This window comes from Vombatus ursinus, unplaced genomic scaffold (assembly GCF_900497805.2).
Source record: "Vombatus ursinus unplaced genomic scaffold, bare-nosed wombat genome assembly UNPS02000582.1, whole genome shotgun sequence".
Classification (NCBI taxonomy): domain Eukaryota; kingdom Metazoa; phylum Chordata; class Mammalia; order Diprotodontia; family Vombatidae; genus Vombatus; species Vombatus ursinus.
In genome coordinates this window covers 24,632,663-24,649,914 of record NW_020940360.1, presented here as the reverse complement: position 1 = coordinate 24,649,914, position 17,252 = coordinate 24,632,663, and the positions used below count along the sequence as shown (strand labels likewise).

The following is a 17,252-nucleotide window of genomic DNA, read 5'->3' as shown; positions in this document are numbered from 1 at the left end:
TTTCTAAAATATATAGAGAACTGAGTCAAATCCATAAGGATAGAAGTCATTCCCCATTTGATAAATGGTCAAAGATGAACAGGCAGTTCATCTGAACTTATCTGAAGATATGTTTATCTGAGTTTATCTGAAGATAAAGAAATTAAAGCTATCTATAGTCATATGAAAAAAATGCTCCAAATAACTATTGATTAGAGAAATACAAATCAAAACAACTCTGAGGTACCACATCACACTTAGCAGATTGGCTAGCATGACAAAACAGGAAAATGATAAATGTTGGAAAAGATGTGGGGAAATTGAAACAATAATGCATTCTTGGTAGAGTTATGAACTGATCCAACTATTCTAGAGAACAATTTGGAACTATACTGAAAGGGCTATTAAACTATGCATACCATTTGATCCAACAATATTATTTCTAGGTCTGTATCCCAAAGACATTATAAAAAAGGGAAAAGGACCCACATGTACAAAAATACCTATAGCAGATCTGTTTGTGGTGGCAAAGAATTGGAAATTGAGGGGATGCCCATCAAATGGAGAATGGCTGAACAAGTTGTGGTATATGAATGTAATGGAATACTATTATTCCATAAGAAATTATGAACAGGTGGACTTCAGAAAAACCTGGAAAGACTTGCATGAACTGATGCTGAGTGAAGTGAGCAGAACCAGGAGAACATTGTACACAGTAATAGCAATATTGTGTGATGATTGACTTTGTTAGATTTAGCTCTTCTGAGCAATGCAATGATCTAAGACAATTCCAAAAGATTCATTATGGAAAATGATATCCATATCAAGAGAAAGAACTATGGAGTCTGAATGCAGATTGAAGCATACTATTTTCTCTTTCTTTTGCTGTTTTTTGTTTTTTCTTTCTCATGATTTTCCCTTTTCTTCTGATTCTTCTTTTATAACATGACTAATGTGGAAATTAAAAATACAACAACAAAAATAAACAATTACTGTCTTAGATTTTGTACTTATTAATGATGATATCACCACAGAGTGATGCCTCAGTTAACACATCCTCTAGGAATAGAGCTCCTTTATAATGATATGAGCCACATTAAGGACAAAACAAAACAAAACAATTCATAAATCAAGTGAAGCAATATTGGCGGAGAACATATGACTCAATAGTAATTTTCTTGCCAAACTGTAGAAAGCAGGCTCTGGACAGTTTGTATTGCTATTTACTTGCTGTCTGTGTGAAGTTGGAGTTGGAACTCTTCCCTAACTGATTAAAATTTGTCTTTCCCTATTCCAATGTCTAATATAAAAAGCCTAATGGCTTCAGGTATAAACCTCTGGCACTGAGGTGAAGATAGACCAAGGGCTCTTTGTTCTAGACTCATAGTCTGGAGCCCTCCATTTATGGCCCATCCCTGTATGAAATTCCACTTCTTGAAAAATCTTACCTTTCAAGCCTTCTAAGAAATCCACCATTAGTTTGTTCCTCAAGTTTCCCCTAGGGATCTGGCTGGCTGCATTCACCACTGCTTTTCTATCTTCATTTAGACACACCACTTCCTTTCTCTGTGTCTTTGCATGTACTACTTCCCCGACTTGGAATGTACTTTATCTTCACTTATGTCTCTCAGAATCTCTAGTTTCCTTCATGACTCTCCTCAAATGCCACCTTCCTTCTAAGTGTAGTCTTCCCTGATTCCACTAATTAGTTCTTTCCCTGTCAAAACTACCTTGTATTCATTTTGTCAATATTATGTATACACTTACATACATACATACATATATACACATACATATATATAGACATATATGTGTATGTATGTGTTTGTATGTGTATATATATATATACACACACATATATATACATATATATATATATTTACATGTGTCTGTGTTGTCTCCACCTTTAGAATGTAAGGTCCTCAAGGAGAGGGACTGTTTAACTTTGTCTTTGTAATCCCAGTGCTTAAAATTGTGTTATTATTTTGTTGCTCAGTCATGTACTACCCTTCATGACCACATTTAGGATTTTCTTGGCAGAGACACTGTAGTTGTTTGCCATTTCCTCTCCAGCTCATTCTACAGATGAGGAAGCTGAGGCAAGCAGAGTTAAGTGACTTGCCCAGTGTGACACAACTAGAAGCATATGAGGCTGCATTTGAACTCTGGTCTTCCTGACTCCAGGCTCTGTACTTTATCCACTGTGCCACCTAGCTGCCCACTTAAAATTGTACCTGGGTGTCTAATAAATGCTTGATTGGATTAGCTTAAATATTTGGCCCTTTTAAGTTGTCATTTAGATCTTTTACAGTATGAAAATTTACTGCTAGTTTTTATGTGTGCAAAGCCACACAGGACAAAAATACTTTCTTGCATGGTTTTTATTTGAATATGCATAGTTAATGATAGGACTGGTCACAGGTAAAACTATGGAGTCATTGAACCAAAAACAATTCAAACTTGGTCTTCAGTCTGCTCCTTACCCTTTTCCCAACCTTCACTGTGCTACCCAAACCACTCCCCCAGGTGCCATAATAAACACAGGAAAATGTCTTGCCTCTTCAACTTTTCAACTGTCTTGGCCTCAGTTCCATCATCTATAAACTGAAGGCATTGGATTAGATGGGCCACTGAGGTCTCTTCTAGCTCTTAATCTATGATCCTATTATTTTTTTCTTTGCTGTCTGTCTCTGTAAACTTAAGTGGTTTCATAACTTTAGTTGCTTCCTCTACTCCAAGATTCTCAGACTTTTATTTGGTTTCTAGCACATTTGACATTTTCTTAGTATTTAGTGGTTTTCATATCTAAACTCCACCATTTTTTCATGTCCTAGACAGCACTGTTACTCTTCCTCTTCTATTAGTCACATCTTACCTAATAAAACTTCTAACAACAAAGTTCATTTGTTATACCTTGGAAATATCTTCATCATTGATAGAAATATTACTGCATAGTACAATTTTTATGACAGTATTGACATAAGAGAACAATAGTATGACAAACTGGATAGAATATTAGACTCAGAATCAGGAAGACTTGGGTTCAAACCTTTCCTCTTACTGTTATTGTGTCACCTTCACTAATCAATAAACTCTAGTGGTTCCCTATTACCTCAAGTATTAAATGCTAAATGCCCTCTTTGGCTTTTGAAATCTCTTATAACCTGGCCCCTTCCTATGTCTCCATCCATCTTATATCTTACTCCTCTTCGTATATTCTAAAATCCAGTGACATTGGCCTCTTTGTTCCTTGCACGAGACACCCCATCTCCCAACTCAGTATCTTTTTCACTGGCTATCCTCCATGTCTGAAGTGCTCACCTTCCTTGTCTTTGCCACCTGTATTCCCTGACTTTCTTCAAGTCTCAGCTAAAGTCTCCCTCTTAGATCACTTCCCCCTTTGCCCTGCATATATCTTCTTGGTTGATAGTTGTTTATATAGTGTCTCTCCCATTAGAATGTAAGCTTTTGGGGCACAAGGACTATTTTTACATTTCTTTATATCCTCTGTGGTTATTAGAATGCCGGGCACATACTAAGTGCTTAATAAATGCTTGTTGACTTGACTTGACCATGGCAAGTCATTTAGCTCCTCTGAGCCTCAAAAAAAAACTCTTTAAGACTACAAATTATAGATGGGTTGCCATCTGTTGAGGGAGGAAGTTCCCACTCCAGTAAAATCACAGGTCCTTGATGTTGATAACATAGGCATGTATTTTTAAAATACATTTAACCATTTCAGTTTTATTCTTTAGAATATGGAATTAATATATTTATATTTAATGGACATAACTTTGTCTTTATCATCTATCTTTGTTTTATTCAGCTGGTTTGTTATTTCTTTTCCATTTTTGTTTTCCAAAATATTGTGTTATTTGAGTAAAACATCTGAACTATGTTAGGTCCTAGTCCATGGCCAGGTCTATATTATCACTTAAAAAATGAATTAGGCATGTAACTTAAGAAAAATTTTGTTGAGGGGAGGGGTATTTTGTTTTGCCAAACAGGTTTGTATAATTTCAAGGTCTAACTTTCAAGGTCTCGTCTTTTCCATCTCAGAGCTCTGCTCTGTCTGTATTTAAATTTTTATTTGTATATTATAATGTTTATATTTAGCTTCAGCATTAAATGGAATCATTATAATGTAATCAGTCTGGTTTTCTACAAACCTATGGATCATAGCTGAGGCTGTACAAAACTTATAGAAGAAAACCCTTCAAGAAATGAATACCACAGTGGCAGTGAGAGACTCCCAGTGGATCTGGGCCTCATTTTCCCTAGTGAAAGGACAAAAGAAATATCTCTCTTCATTGATTTTAGAGTTGTGATGCTCTGCTTCTGGAGCCATATGAACAGTAAGTCATAAGATTTACTAAGTTAGACAAAACTGCAGAGGTCACTTAGTTCAGTCCTTTACCCAAAGCATGAATCTTGACCACAATATCCCTAATCGGTGGCTACCCAGTGTCTAATAGATCAGCTGTTGAGATCCAGTGTGGCTGAACCAGATTAAAATGTAATTGGGAAATATTTAACAAAATAAATAAAAATACAATGAACAAAAATAATGTTAAAATGTGATTTTCTAAGTCAGTGTGTGGACTTTAGCAATCCTTATGTGCAGCTTAGTGGCCCCTGTTTCTATTTGAGTTGGACACCACTGTTCTAGCATTCTCAGGAAGTATATGTTCAGTTGAAATCTACCTTTCTGAAACTTTTACCCATTGTTCCTCCTACTGCCCTCTAGGGATCTATGATGAACATCTTTAACTTCTTTTAACTCTTCAAATATTTGAACAAAGACATCTCATGCCTCCTCTACTTCCACATTTCTTCTCTTCTCCAGGACAAGTATTCCCAGAGTCCTCTGCTGATCCTCATATGAAATGTTCTCTAGTTCCTTCACCATCTTGGTCAACATTCTCTAGCTTGTCAATATCCCTCAAAAATAAGGTTCCTAGAACTTGTCACAACATTCTAGATGTAATTAGGACCAAGACAGAATGCAGGGGGACTATCACTTACTCTGGACTCTATAATACTAATAATACAGCCTCAAATACATTTAGCTTTTATAAATTTAACTTATATTGGACAATATAAGTCCAATAAGAACTATAGGGCTTTTTTCTTCCCACGAGCTACTTTCTATTCCTCTCCCTCCCATGTTTGTGCAGTTGAATTTTTTTTAAACCAGGTGTGGGACTTCATATTTAGTCCTATTAAATTTCAATGCATTCTCTTCAATCTATCATTTCTTCTCTTTTGAAATCTCTTTGGATACCAATTCTGTCATCAAATATATTACTAATCATCCTAGGTTGGTGTCATCCACAAATTTTTACAAGTATGCCATCTATGCTTTCATCCAAATGATTGCTAAAAATGTTGACCAAAATTGCTCAGGAACTTTCGTGGCATTCCCCTATAGTCTACTCTCCATTAAACAACATTATTTGGGCCTACTCAGTCAATTAGTCAGTTTTGAGCTACTTAGCTGTATTATAATTCAATATAATTTTGGACTCTTCATTGTGTTCACAAGGACACATTACAATAGAACATAAGTTCCTTGAGGGAAGGGATCATTTCATTTTTGGCTTTATGTCAGAGTACCTAACTAGTATAGTGCCTTGTATATGATAAGCACTTAATAAATATTTGTTGAACTGAACCTGTGGAACATGTGAAATAACTTGTCAAATGTCAGCTGAAATCCAATACTGTCTCTAAGGCAGAGGGTCTTCACCTTTTTTTTTTTCGGTAATAAACACCTTTGGTGGTCTGGTGAAATCTGTGGATCCCTTCTTAGAATAATGTTTTAAATGCATAAAAATAAAATATATAGGATTATAATGGGAACTAATTATATTGAAATATACATATATGCATATATTTATATAAAAATTCATGGACCCAGGTTCAGAACCCCTACTCTAAGGTACTCCCCTGACAAAGGAATGTAGTACTGCTGCCAAAGTAAATGTGGTTAGAATGGCATGATTTTTTTTTTAATGAACCCATTCTGGTTCATTCTGATCACCTCTTCATTTTCTTTGTGCTTACAATTCATCTCTTTAATAATTTGATCTAGAGTTTTACTAGGAGTCAAAATTAAATTAATTAAAGTAAATCAACATTAAGCCTGACAAGCCTAAAGTTTAAAGTATATACCTTCTTCCTTCTTTTTAAAATTATGATAACTTTGGTTTATGTCTTTCAGCATTTGCTCACACTCATTAGTGAGCTGTGGAGGCTGAACAGACTTAAAAGACAGATAGCTCACATGAAATCCTGAGCAAAACATCTCTTAGCTTCTTAAACCCCTCCTCAGAAACCCATCTCTACCTTGTTGTATTCTCCTTGTCTCTGGATCCCCATTTGGCTAATTAATGAATAGACTTATCCTGCTCCTTTATCAAAACTTCTCACAGGTAGCACACCCTTCCCATGTTATTAAAGACTGATTTCTTAACAAAAGAGTTAATAGAAACTGTTGAACACCTTTAACTCTGTCTCTTTCTCAGCACTTTTGTATTGATCCTCTTTCATTCCTACTTAATTTCTAGCAAAAGACCATGATTGGAATTCATTATGGCCTAGCCTACCCCAGGGTTGGGGAACCTGTGGCCTTAAGGCCACATGTGGCCCTCTACATCCTCAAGGGCAGCTCTTTGACTGAATCCAAACTTCATAGAACAAATCCCCTTAATAAAAGGATTTGTTCTGCAAAATTGGACTCAGTCAAAAGGCTACACCCAAGGACTTAGAAGGCCACATGGGACCTTGAGGCTGCAGGTTCCCTACCACTGGCCTACGCCATCCACCAGCTAGCAACAGTGGCCTTACTCTTCCTAGAACAGACAGTCTCCAGTTCAGCTGCACTGTGCGTTTTTCTCACAATTCCTCAAACATCACTGATAGAGGTTCAGTGGCTAAAACAGCCAATTCTTTCAGTACCCTTGGATATATTTCATTTATTTAATCAATGATAAGCATTTATTAAATGACTATTATGGTTATTGGATTGTGTTAGGGGCTGGGCAGGTACGAAGTTTAGACAAGACTATGTGCCTGTCCTCATGTGGCTTACATTCCTGTAGGGGGGAAGACACTAACTTGAAGAACTATGATGTACAATACTTTACGCTTGATGTATTAGAGAGAGATTAGACAAAAGGGTGCGTTCATTTTGAAGTAAGGGGCTCCTTTAAAATGGGCAGATTAGAGTTCAAGAAAGTGGTGTTTGACTTGATTTTTTTTTGTTCTTTTTGTTTGTTTTGTTTTTTGGTGAGGCAATAGGGGTTAAGTGACTTGCTCAGGGTCACACAGCTAGTGAGTGTCAAGTGTCTGAGGCCGGATTTGAATTCAGGTCCTCCTAACTCCAAGGCCAGAGCTCTATCCACTACCTAGCTGCCCCTTGACTTGATTTTTTTTTTTTGTCTAGGCAATGGGGTCAAATGACTTACCCAGGGTCACACAGCTAGTAAACGTTATGTGTCTGAGGCCAGATTTGAACTCAGGTCCTCCTGAATCCAGGGCCAGTGTTCTATCCACTGTGCCACCTGGCTGCCCCTTGACTTGATTTTTAAAAGATGGTTGGGACGTGTGGCTCTAGAGTTATGAAGGACCTAAGAGGTCATGTAGTTGAACTCCCTCATTTTACAGATAAGGAGATGTCCATGGTGTCTGTGACTTAACCAAAGTCCTGGAGATAGGAAGCATCAAAGGGAAGATATGAACCCAGATTGACTCCAAAGCTAGTGTTTCTTCTTCCACTATAGCATGCTGCCTAACTTAGCAATCAAAGACACAGAGAGTGAGTTCCAGGGGAACAGTTCAGCAAAGACAGAGGCTTGGAATCACAGTATGTATTGGGTGAAGGGCAAGCAAGGACACAGAGTACTTCAGGCTGCTGAAGCATTAAATAAGAAGGATAGAAATATGACACATAGCTGGAAAGATTGGCAGGTACCACATTATACAGGGCATCGAAAAACAAAAAGGGACTTTGAACTTTGTTTTTGGTCCAGACTTGTGATTTTTACCTCAGAACTCTTCCTGACACCTCTCCTAACAATATTGAGGACCTAGAGAACTGCTAGTCTACTCTTTCAATCAATGCAAATGAGCAACCCTTATAAGCTCTCAGAAAGCTTCAAGGAGAACTTTAAGATTGAGTAACTTACCCATGGTCACCCAAATAGTATGTATCAATGGCAGAATTTTCACCTCTTTCTTCCTGATTCCAAAGCTGGCCCTCTATTCACCAAGTCATGTTGACCTTCCTTCAGTAATAATAATGGATTGTTGACTTAGTATAATATTTTAAAGTTCACTAATATTTTGGTATACAATAGGGAGCAACTAAAGATTTTTTTTTAGTGGAGAAGAGATGTAACTAGATTTGTGCCTTAGAAAATTGTCATGGTAGTGATATAAAGAATGAATTGGAAAGGAGAGACTATAAAAGCAACTTGACCTTTTGGGAAACTATTAAAATAGTTGAAGTAATAAGGTGTTTTGTTCAAGGATTATAGCAATGAACAGAGAGGAGAGGCAAGGTCTATCAATTGATTAAATATAAGATGGAAGAAAGAAGGAAGAGTCAAAGGTTACCCCAAAGTAACAAACAGGGGAGACAGGGCAAATGGTGGTACCATAGATAGAAATAGTAAAGTCAGAAAGAGGGGCAGGGTTATGGAGAAATGGAATAAGCTTGGTTTAAGACATGTTAGGGGTAGCTAGGTGCCACAGTGGATAGAGCACCAAGCCTAGAGTCAGGAAGACTCACCTTCATGAGTTCAAATCAGGCCTCAGACACTTAGTAGCTGTATGACCCTAGGCAAGTCACTTGGCCCTGTTTGCCTCAGTTTTCTCATCTGTAAAATAATCAGGAGAAGGAAATCGCAAACCACTCCAGTATCTTTGCCAAGAATATCTCAAATGGGGTCACAAAGAGTTGGACATGACTGAAATGACTGAACAACAACAAAACCTCTACTTCTGTGATCCTGTAGGCAATTAGAGTTGTGGCTGTGGAGGGAATGAGGAAGGGAGAGAGGCAGGGCATGGAAGTGTAGTTTGCAATTATTTTAGTAGAAGTGGGAGTTAAAAATATGGGAGTGAACGAGATTGTCAAAGGAGACAATATCAACAGAGGACAGAAGAGAGATAAGAATAGACAAGTTCATTTAGATCAGTTACATGCTCCCCTTGTGAACAGTAGTGTGCTGAAGTGAATTGTGGAGTAGTGTCTCAGAATCAGGAAGAACTGAGTTCAAGTTATACACATTCATTGTGTGACCCTGAGCATGTCAGTTAACTACTTATTATCCTCAGGCAACTCTAAGACAAGAATTTGTATGCAAATTGCAGATCTATTTTGGTGGAGGGAGTTTCTTCACTGAGAGTTCCCTACTGTGTTATTTAGTCATATCCAACTCTTTATGATTTCTTTTGGGGTTTTCTTGGCAAAGATACTGGAGTGGCCATTTCCTTCTCCAAGTTGATTTTACAGATGAGGAAACTGAGGCAAACAGGGTTAAGTGACTTGCCCAGGGTCACACAGCCAGTACGTATCAGAGGCCAGACTTGAATTCAGGAATATGAGTCTCCCTGACTCCAGACCTATTACTCTGTGCACTGTGCCACCTTGCTGCCCATTTTCCCTACAGGAGTGGCTCTTAAACTTTTTGGTCTCAGGATCCCTTTTCACTTTTATGTGGTTATATCTATAGATATTTACCTTATTAGAAATTAAGATATTTATTACCTTTAAAATAATAATAAACCCATTAAATGTTAACATAAATAACACTTTTTATGAAAAATTGTTTTCCAAAACAAAAAAAATTAATGGGAAAAGTGTAATTATTTTATATATTTTTGCAAATTTCTTTGTTGTCTGGATTAATAGAAGATGGTTGGATTCTTATATCTGTTTCTGCATTCAGCCTGTTACTATATATTGTTTTGGTTGAAGCATACAAAGAAAATCTAGCCTCATGCAGGTATGCAGTTAGAAAATGAAGGTGTATTTTAATAGGCAAATGATATCTTAGTATTATTATGAAAAATGTTTTGGCCTTGTAGACCCCCTGAAAGGGTCTCTGCAGTGCCCCCCCCAGGGAATCCAAGGACCACTTTTTAAGAACTACTGCCCTACACCAATGAAATCATAAGTCTGAGGTTGGGGGGGGATAAAGGCACTCCTATTACCTTGGGATCATAAAACAATTTACAAGGAATTTAAACTATTTTTATTCTACTCGTTATAGTCTGAAGTTCATAAGAACCTAGATTTAGAGCTGGAAAGGACCTTAGAGGCCATTGAGTTCAACCCCCTCATTTTACAGATGAGGAAACTGAAGCATCATAGGGTTAAGTGACTTGTTCGCTGTCATATAACTTACAAGTGTCTGAGTCAAGATCTGAATAAAATTTTCTTAAATCCAGGCCCAATTCCCTATCACTATGCCACCTAGCTGTATTCTTATTGGTGGGTAAGACAGAAGGAAAATAGGAGTTTGGTACCACCTTGTCTCCATCATCTCTTATTCTCATCCTTTCTGCAGTGATCAGTGGTTCCTAAACCATTGTTGATCTTGCCCCAAGTATAACAACAACAAGAAAAAGTCTTTTTCATTGTCCTTATTTTTCTTTTTTTTTCCTGGATAATTAATCATTTTATTAATTATGGCTACTGAACAATTAACAAAAGGAGGATCACTTGGCTTTCTCTCAAAAAACAAAGACCCCTCATGGAAGCCTCTTTGATGCTTATATAACCTTGGAAGAGTGGGTGTTCCTGGAAGGTAGCAATCAACTTTGATTGGTTAATGATTAATGAAAGAATAAATATTGTAATGAGAGGTGGGCCTATTCTTTTTTCCATTTGATAGTACTGTATTTTTCCAATTACATGTAAAAATAGTTTTCAACATTAACTTTAATAAGATTTTGAGTTCCAATTTTTTTTCTCCCTCCCTCTTTACTTTCCTCCCTCCCCAAGATGGTAAGCAATCTAATATAGGCTATACACGTACAATCATATTAAACACATTTCCATATTAATCATGTTGTGAAAGAATAATCAGAACAAAAGGGAAAAACCATGAGAAAGAAACAAAAACAACAACAAAAGAGAAAACAGTATGCTTCAATTTTCATTCAGACTCCATAGTTCTTTCTCTGAATGTGGATAGTATTTTCCATCATGAGTCTTTTGGAATTGTCTTAGATCATTGTATTGCTGAGAAGAGCTAAATCTATCAAAGTTGATCATTGCACAACATTGCTGTTACTATGTACAATATTCTCCTGGCTCTGCTTGCTTCACTCGTCATTAGTCCATTTAAGTCTTTCAGGGTTTTTCTGACATCCACCTGCTCATCATTTCTTATAGCACAATAGTATTCATTACATTCATATACCATTGTCTTAATTTTCATAGGATTCTTCAGGACACTGAAAGCTTTAGCATTCTTAATATACTAGTAATACTATGCCACTAGTTTACATTCACCCTCAATGACATAACCTATCTTTTTATATGTCCTTTTAAAATCTAAGCTTGTCAAAAAGTTCTGTGTACAACCATATCAGTCTCTTTTTCTTCTTTTCTTTTCTTGTCTGTTTTCTTCTTTCATAAAACCATTCCCCTTGCTTCGCTCTTCCCCATCACTTTCAATAGCAAAATAGTATTCATCACATTTATATTTCATAAATTGTTCAACAGTTCCTCAATTGCTAGGCATGTTCTCAGTTTCTTATTCTTTGAAACCACAAAATAAGCCACTATTAATATTTTTATATATCCTTGGAATTTGTTTTTGCTTAGGACTAACCCTTCTCTTTGTCTGCCCTCCCTTTTATTCCCCCTCTCCCCTTTCTCCTCTGCCTCCCATTTCCCTGTTGAATGAAATGCATTTCTGTAAATCTATGTGTATTTGTGTGTATATATATTCTTTCCTTTAATCAAGTCAGATGAGAGTGAGGTTCAAGTGTCACTCATTTCCCACCCCCCACCCCTTCCTTCTGGTTTGCATAGACTTCTCCATCTTATTTTCTCTCTCACTCTCTCCATGCCTCTCCCCCCCCCACCTCCAGCATTCCTCTTCCTCTCTCTTTCCATTCTTCTTTTAAGATCATGAAGACAAAACAGAACTACTCCTAGGTGTGACATCTGATGATGATAGATTTCTAAGGGGACACATTTTTCATCTCTCTATATTAGAATGTAAGCAATTTATTCTTGTTTATTCCTTGTGATTGTTCATTCAAGTTTATCTTTTTATCTTTCTTTTAACTGTTGTATTTGCACTTCAAAGTTTCTATGTAGATCTAGTTTTATCATCAGGAATGCTTAGAAGTATTCTATTTCATTAAAGGCTCGTTTTTTTGCCTCTCTAGTATTATATTCAGGTTTTCTGGGGAAGTTATTCTTGGTTGTGATCTTATATCTGTCACCTTATGGAATATCATATTCCAAATTCTCTGCTCTTTTGTAGTGGTGGCTGCTAAAACACGTGTGATCCTAACTGTGGCTCCTTCATACTTGAATTCTTTCTTTCTGGCTGCTTGCAACATTTTTCTTAGACCTGAATGCTCTGGATTTTGGTTATAATGTTCCTGGGAATTTTCATTTTGAAGTTTCTTTCAGGAGATGGTTAGTGGGTTTGTTCTATTTCTACTTGCCTTCTGATTCTGAAAGATTTGGACAGTTCTCTTTTGTGATTTCTTGATATATGATGTTTATAAATATATCTGTGTGTGTGTGCGTGTGTGTGTGTGTGTGTGTGTATGTATGGGTGTGTATGTATGTGTGTGTGATGGCTTTCAGTAAGATCAGTGATTCTCAACTGATCTCTCTTTGATCTGTTTTCCAAGTCAGTTGTTTTTACTATGTGATACTTTACATTTTCTTCTTATTTTTTTAGATTTTGAATTTATTTAAAAATGTTTTTGTAATCACATGAAGTCATTAGCTTATATTTGGTCTAGTCTAATATATATAAAGTTTGTTGCTTAATCAAGGTTTTGTACCTCTTGTACCAAGTTGCTAATTCTATTTCCAATTCTTCCTCCCTTGTCTCTTATTTCTGTTTCAATTTTTCTTCTAGCATTCTTATTTCATTTTTAAAAATGTTTTAAACTCTTAAAAAAAACTCCTAAAACAACAAACTTCTTGATTTACTTCATAAGGAATTCTAGTTTAACTTGTGCCCAAGCTATGTTTTTCATTGAGGTTTTGCTTATGGATATTTTGGAGTCACTCTCTTTTTCTAGGTTTATGTCTTGGGTATACCTGTCAGCCCAATAAATTTTTATGGTGGGATTCTTTTCTTGTTTACTCATTCTTTTTTAAAATTTATTTATTTTTAGTTTTCAACATTCACTTCCCCAAGATTTTGTGTTCTGAATTTTTTCCCCATCTCATCCCTCCCCCCACCTAAAGATGACATGTATTCTGAATACCCCTTCCCCTAATCTGCCCTTCCTTCTATCTATGCCCCCCTTCTCTTATCCCCTTCCCCTTCTATTTTCCTGTAGGGCAGGATAGATTTCTACACCCCATTGCCTGTATATTTTATTTCCCAGTTGCAGGTGAAAACAATTTTTTAACATTTGTTTTTAAAACTTTGGGTTTCAAATTTTCTCCCTTCCTCTCTCCCCTCCCACCCTCATTGAGAAGGCAAGCAACTCAATACAGATTATATATGTGTAGTCATGCAAAACACTTCCCTAGTAGTCATGCTGTGAAAAACTAAGTATGTTTCCCTTCATCCTATCCCGTCCCCCATTTATTCTATTCTCTCTTTTGACCTTGTCCTTCCACAGAAGTGTTTGCTTCTGATTACCCCCTCCCCCAATCTGTCCTCCCCTCTATCATTCCCCTGCTCTTTTGTCCCCGTTCCCCCCATTTTCCTGTAGGGTAAGATAGATTTCCATACCCAATTGAGTGTGTATATTATTCCCTCCTTAAGCCAAATCCTATAAGAATAAGATTCACTCATTCCCTCTCACCTTCCCCCATTTCCCCTCCACTATAAAAGCCTTTTATTGTCTATTTTATGTAAGATAAACTACCCCATTCTACCTCTCCCTTTCTCCTTCTCCCAGTATAATCCTCTCTCACCCCTTAATTTTATTCTCCAGACATCAACCCTTCATCTACCACTCACCCTGTACTATCTATCTATCTATCTATCTATCTGTCTATCTATCTATCTATCTATCCATCTATCTGTCTGTCTGTCTTTGCATACATACATACATATAATTTTTCCCCCAAACTACCCTAATATTGACAAAGGTCTCATGAGTTACAAATATCATCTTTCCATGCAGAATGTAAACAGTTCAACCTTAAGAAGTCTCTTATGATTTCTCTTTCTTGTTTACCTCTTCATGTTTTTCTTGAGTCTTGTATCTGAAAGTCAAATTTTTTGTTCAACTCTGGTCTTTTCATCAAGAATGCTTGAAAGTCCTCTATTTCACTGAATGTCCATTTTTTCCCTTGAAGGATTATGTTCAGTTTTGCTGGGTAGGTGATTCTTGGTTATAATCCTATCTCTTTTGCCCTCTGGAATATTATATTCCATGCCCTCTGGTCTCTTAATGTAGAAACTGCTAGATCTTGTGTTATCCTGATTGTGTTTCCACAATACTTGAATTGTTTCTTGCTGGATGCTTGCAATATTTTCTCCTTGACTTGGGAACTCTGGAATTTGGCTACAATATTCCTAGGAGTTTTCCTTTGGGGATCTCTTTCAGGAGATGATTGGTGGATTCTTTCCATTTCTATTTTGCCCTCTGGTTCTAAAATGTCAGGGCAGTTTTCCTTGATAATTTATTGAAAGATGATGTCTAGGCTCTTTTTTTGGTCATGGCTTTCAGATAGTCCAATGATTTTTAAATTCTCTCTCCTGGATCTATTTTCCAAGTCAGTTTTTTTTTTAAATGAGATATTTCACATTGTTTTCTATTTTTTTTCATTCTTCTTGATTGGTTTTACAGTGTATTGATTTCTCATAAAGTCCCTAGCTTCCAACTGCTCCATTCTAATTTTTAAGGAAGTATTTTCTTCAGTAAGCTTTTGGACTTCCTTTTCCATTTGGCCAATTTTGCTTTGTAGGGCATTCTTCTCCTCACTGGTTTTTTGTACCTCTTTTGCCATTCGGGTTAAGCTATGATTAAGGTGTTATTTTCTTCAGTATTTTTCTGGGTCTTCTTTAGCAAGCTGATAAGTCATCAGGCCTTGTTTTTCATAATTTTCTTGCATCACTCTCATTTCTCTTCCCAGTTTTTCCTCTACTTCTCTTACTTGCTTCTCAAAATCCTTTTTGAGCTCTTCCATGGCCTAGGACCAATTCATATTTTTCTTGGAGGCTTTGGATGTAGGAGCTTTGATTTTGTTGTCTTCTTCTGGTTGTATGTTTTAATCCTCTTTGTTACCAAAGAAAGATTCTATGGTCTGACTTTTTTTGCACCTTTGTTCATGATCCCAGACAATTACTTGAGTTTTAAACTGTTAAGGTAGGGGTCTGTTTCCAGTGTGGAGAATGTACTGTCCCAAGCTTTGGGGGTTTTGTGCAGCTGTTTTCAGAGATACTTCTAAGGACCTTTAAATTTTCAGTTCTTCCAAGATGGTATGATGAGGGGCGAAGTGTTTTCTCCTTTCCTGGCCTGTGCTCTGGTCCATGAGTGACCACAAGCACTCTTTTCTGCCTTGGAACTGTGAAGAGGATTTCCTTTCCACCACCACTGCAAGCTCCACCACACCAGCACTCCTCCTTGCCCCAGGACCATCACCCAGAACTGTGACCCAGATCCACGCCCGGGCAAAGCAAGAGGATCCTGCACCAGCAGAGGGATCCCTGTAATTCCCCTCTGCTCAGCCACTTGATTCCCCCTCAGTCTGTTGGCCAGAAGCTCAAGAAACAGTTGCCGCCTCAGGGCCGAGCTCAGGGACTGGGGCTGGGACCATGCTTTTCTCTCACTGAGGTCACAGACTTTTCCCATTGACCTTCTAAGTTGTCTTTGGTGTTCCTGGGTTGAGAAGTCTGGAATTTGCCATAGCTGCCCATGATTCAGTCATCTGACGCCTGCTCCAGGTTCGCTGAGGCCTGTTTTGCTTGCCCGCCCATGCTGAACAATCCTCTCCCCATCTGGCGAGATATACCTTTCCAATCAACCATCCAGGGTCTTGGGCTATAAATTTGTTTCACTCTGTCTTTTTGTGAATTTGTTTAGAGCCATTTTTTACAGGTATTTGGAGGTGTTTGGAGGAGAGCTCAAGTAAGTCACTGCTTTTACTCTGCCATCTTGGCTCCACCCCCCTTGTTTACTCATTCTTCTAGTCTACTTCCTAACTTAAGATTTATGTTAAGGCAAGACTCTGCACACTTATGGAAGAAAATGTCTGGGCTGACCTTGTGTAGGTTCTTACTGATGCTTTCTTGGGCAAGTGAGTGCTGTGTTTTCCCTAAATCTCAGGGACAACTCACAGACCTACCAGTTTTAAATGTTCCCAAAATGGTCAGCTCCAGTGTAAAGTCTGATTACTGCCCTCCTAGTCTAATCTATTTAAGTTGCTGATGTGGTTTTGGGTCTGACAAACACGCTTTTTCACTTGCCCTTAGTTGAAATTCTAGTAGACTGCTTCTGTATATAGTTAATATAAGTCAGTTGGAAAATTCTACAAGTGACAGAACTACAGCTTTCACCTTGGTATAAGATTCTTACCTGGTTATTCCACTGAAGACGTCAGACTGGGCTGGAGGATGGAACTGGAACCCTGATCTGCTCCTGAGGTCAGACCCACATAGCTGTTGCTTACTTATGAACATGTTCCGTCCAGTATTTAGCCTCAGGACCATGGCCACCCTTCAACTTGGAATGTGATCTTTAAGTACAAGTCCCCTCCTCGGTCACCCCTGGATCTTTGATCCAGAACTAGGCAGTGAGCAACAGAGCTAGAGGTTGGCACCTATTCTTTCACCCCACACAAGTTTAGGCCTCTCTATGCTATATTTGCATCATATTTTTGCCCTTGTGCAGAGCTTGTTCATTTGCTAGAATGCTTACACAGCTGTTCCTGGTTAGACCTCATTCTTAGTGTCTGAAGACTTCTCTTTCTATCTCTTTATTCTGATGTAGGCTGGAAAAAATGATTCACTGGGATTGTTTTCTTATATTTCAGAAATAGGAGTTAGTCCATTGTGTTTTATAGATTCGTTTGGAGGAGTTATGGTGTACAGCAAGGCTGT

The 17,252-nt window shown here is 37.5% G+C and overlaps 1 pseudogene; it reads right to left on the bottom strand.

Moving 5' to 3' along the window:
• The window catches only part of LOC114037533, a 129,367-nt pseudogene extending 112,535 nt beyond the window's left edge, over positions 1–16,832 (bottom strand).
• Between the last annotated feature and the right edge of the window lie 420 nt (positions 16,833–17,252).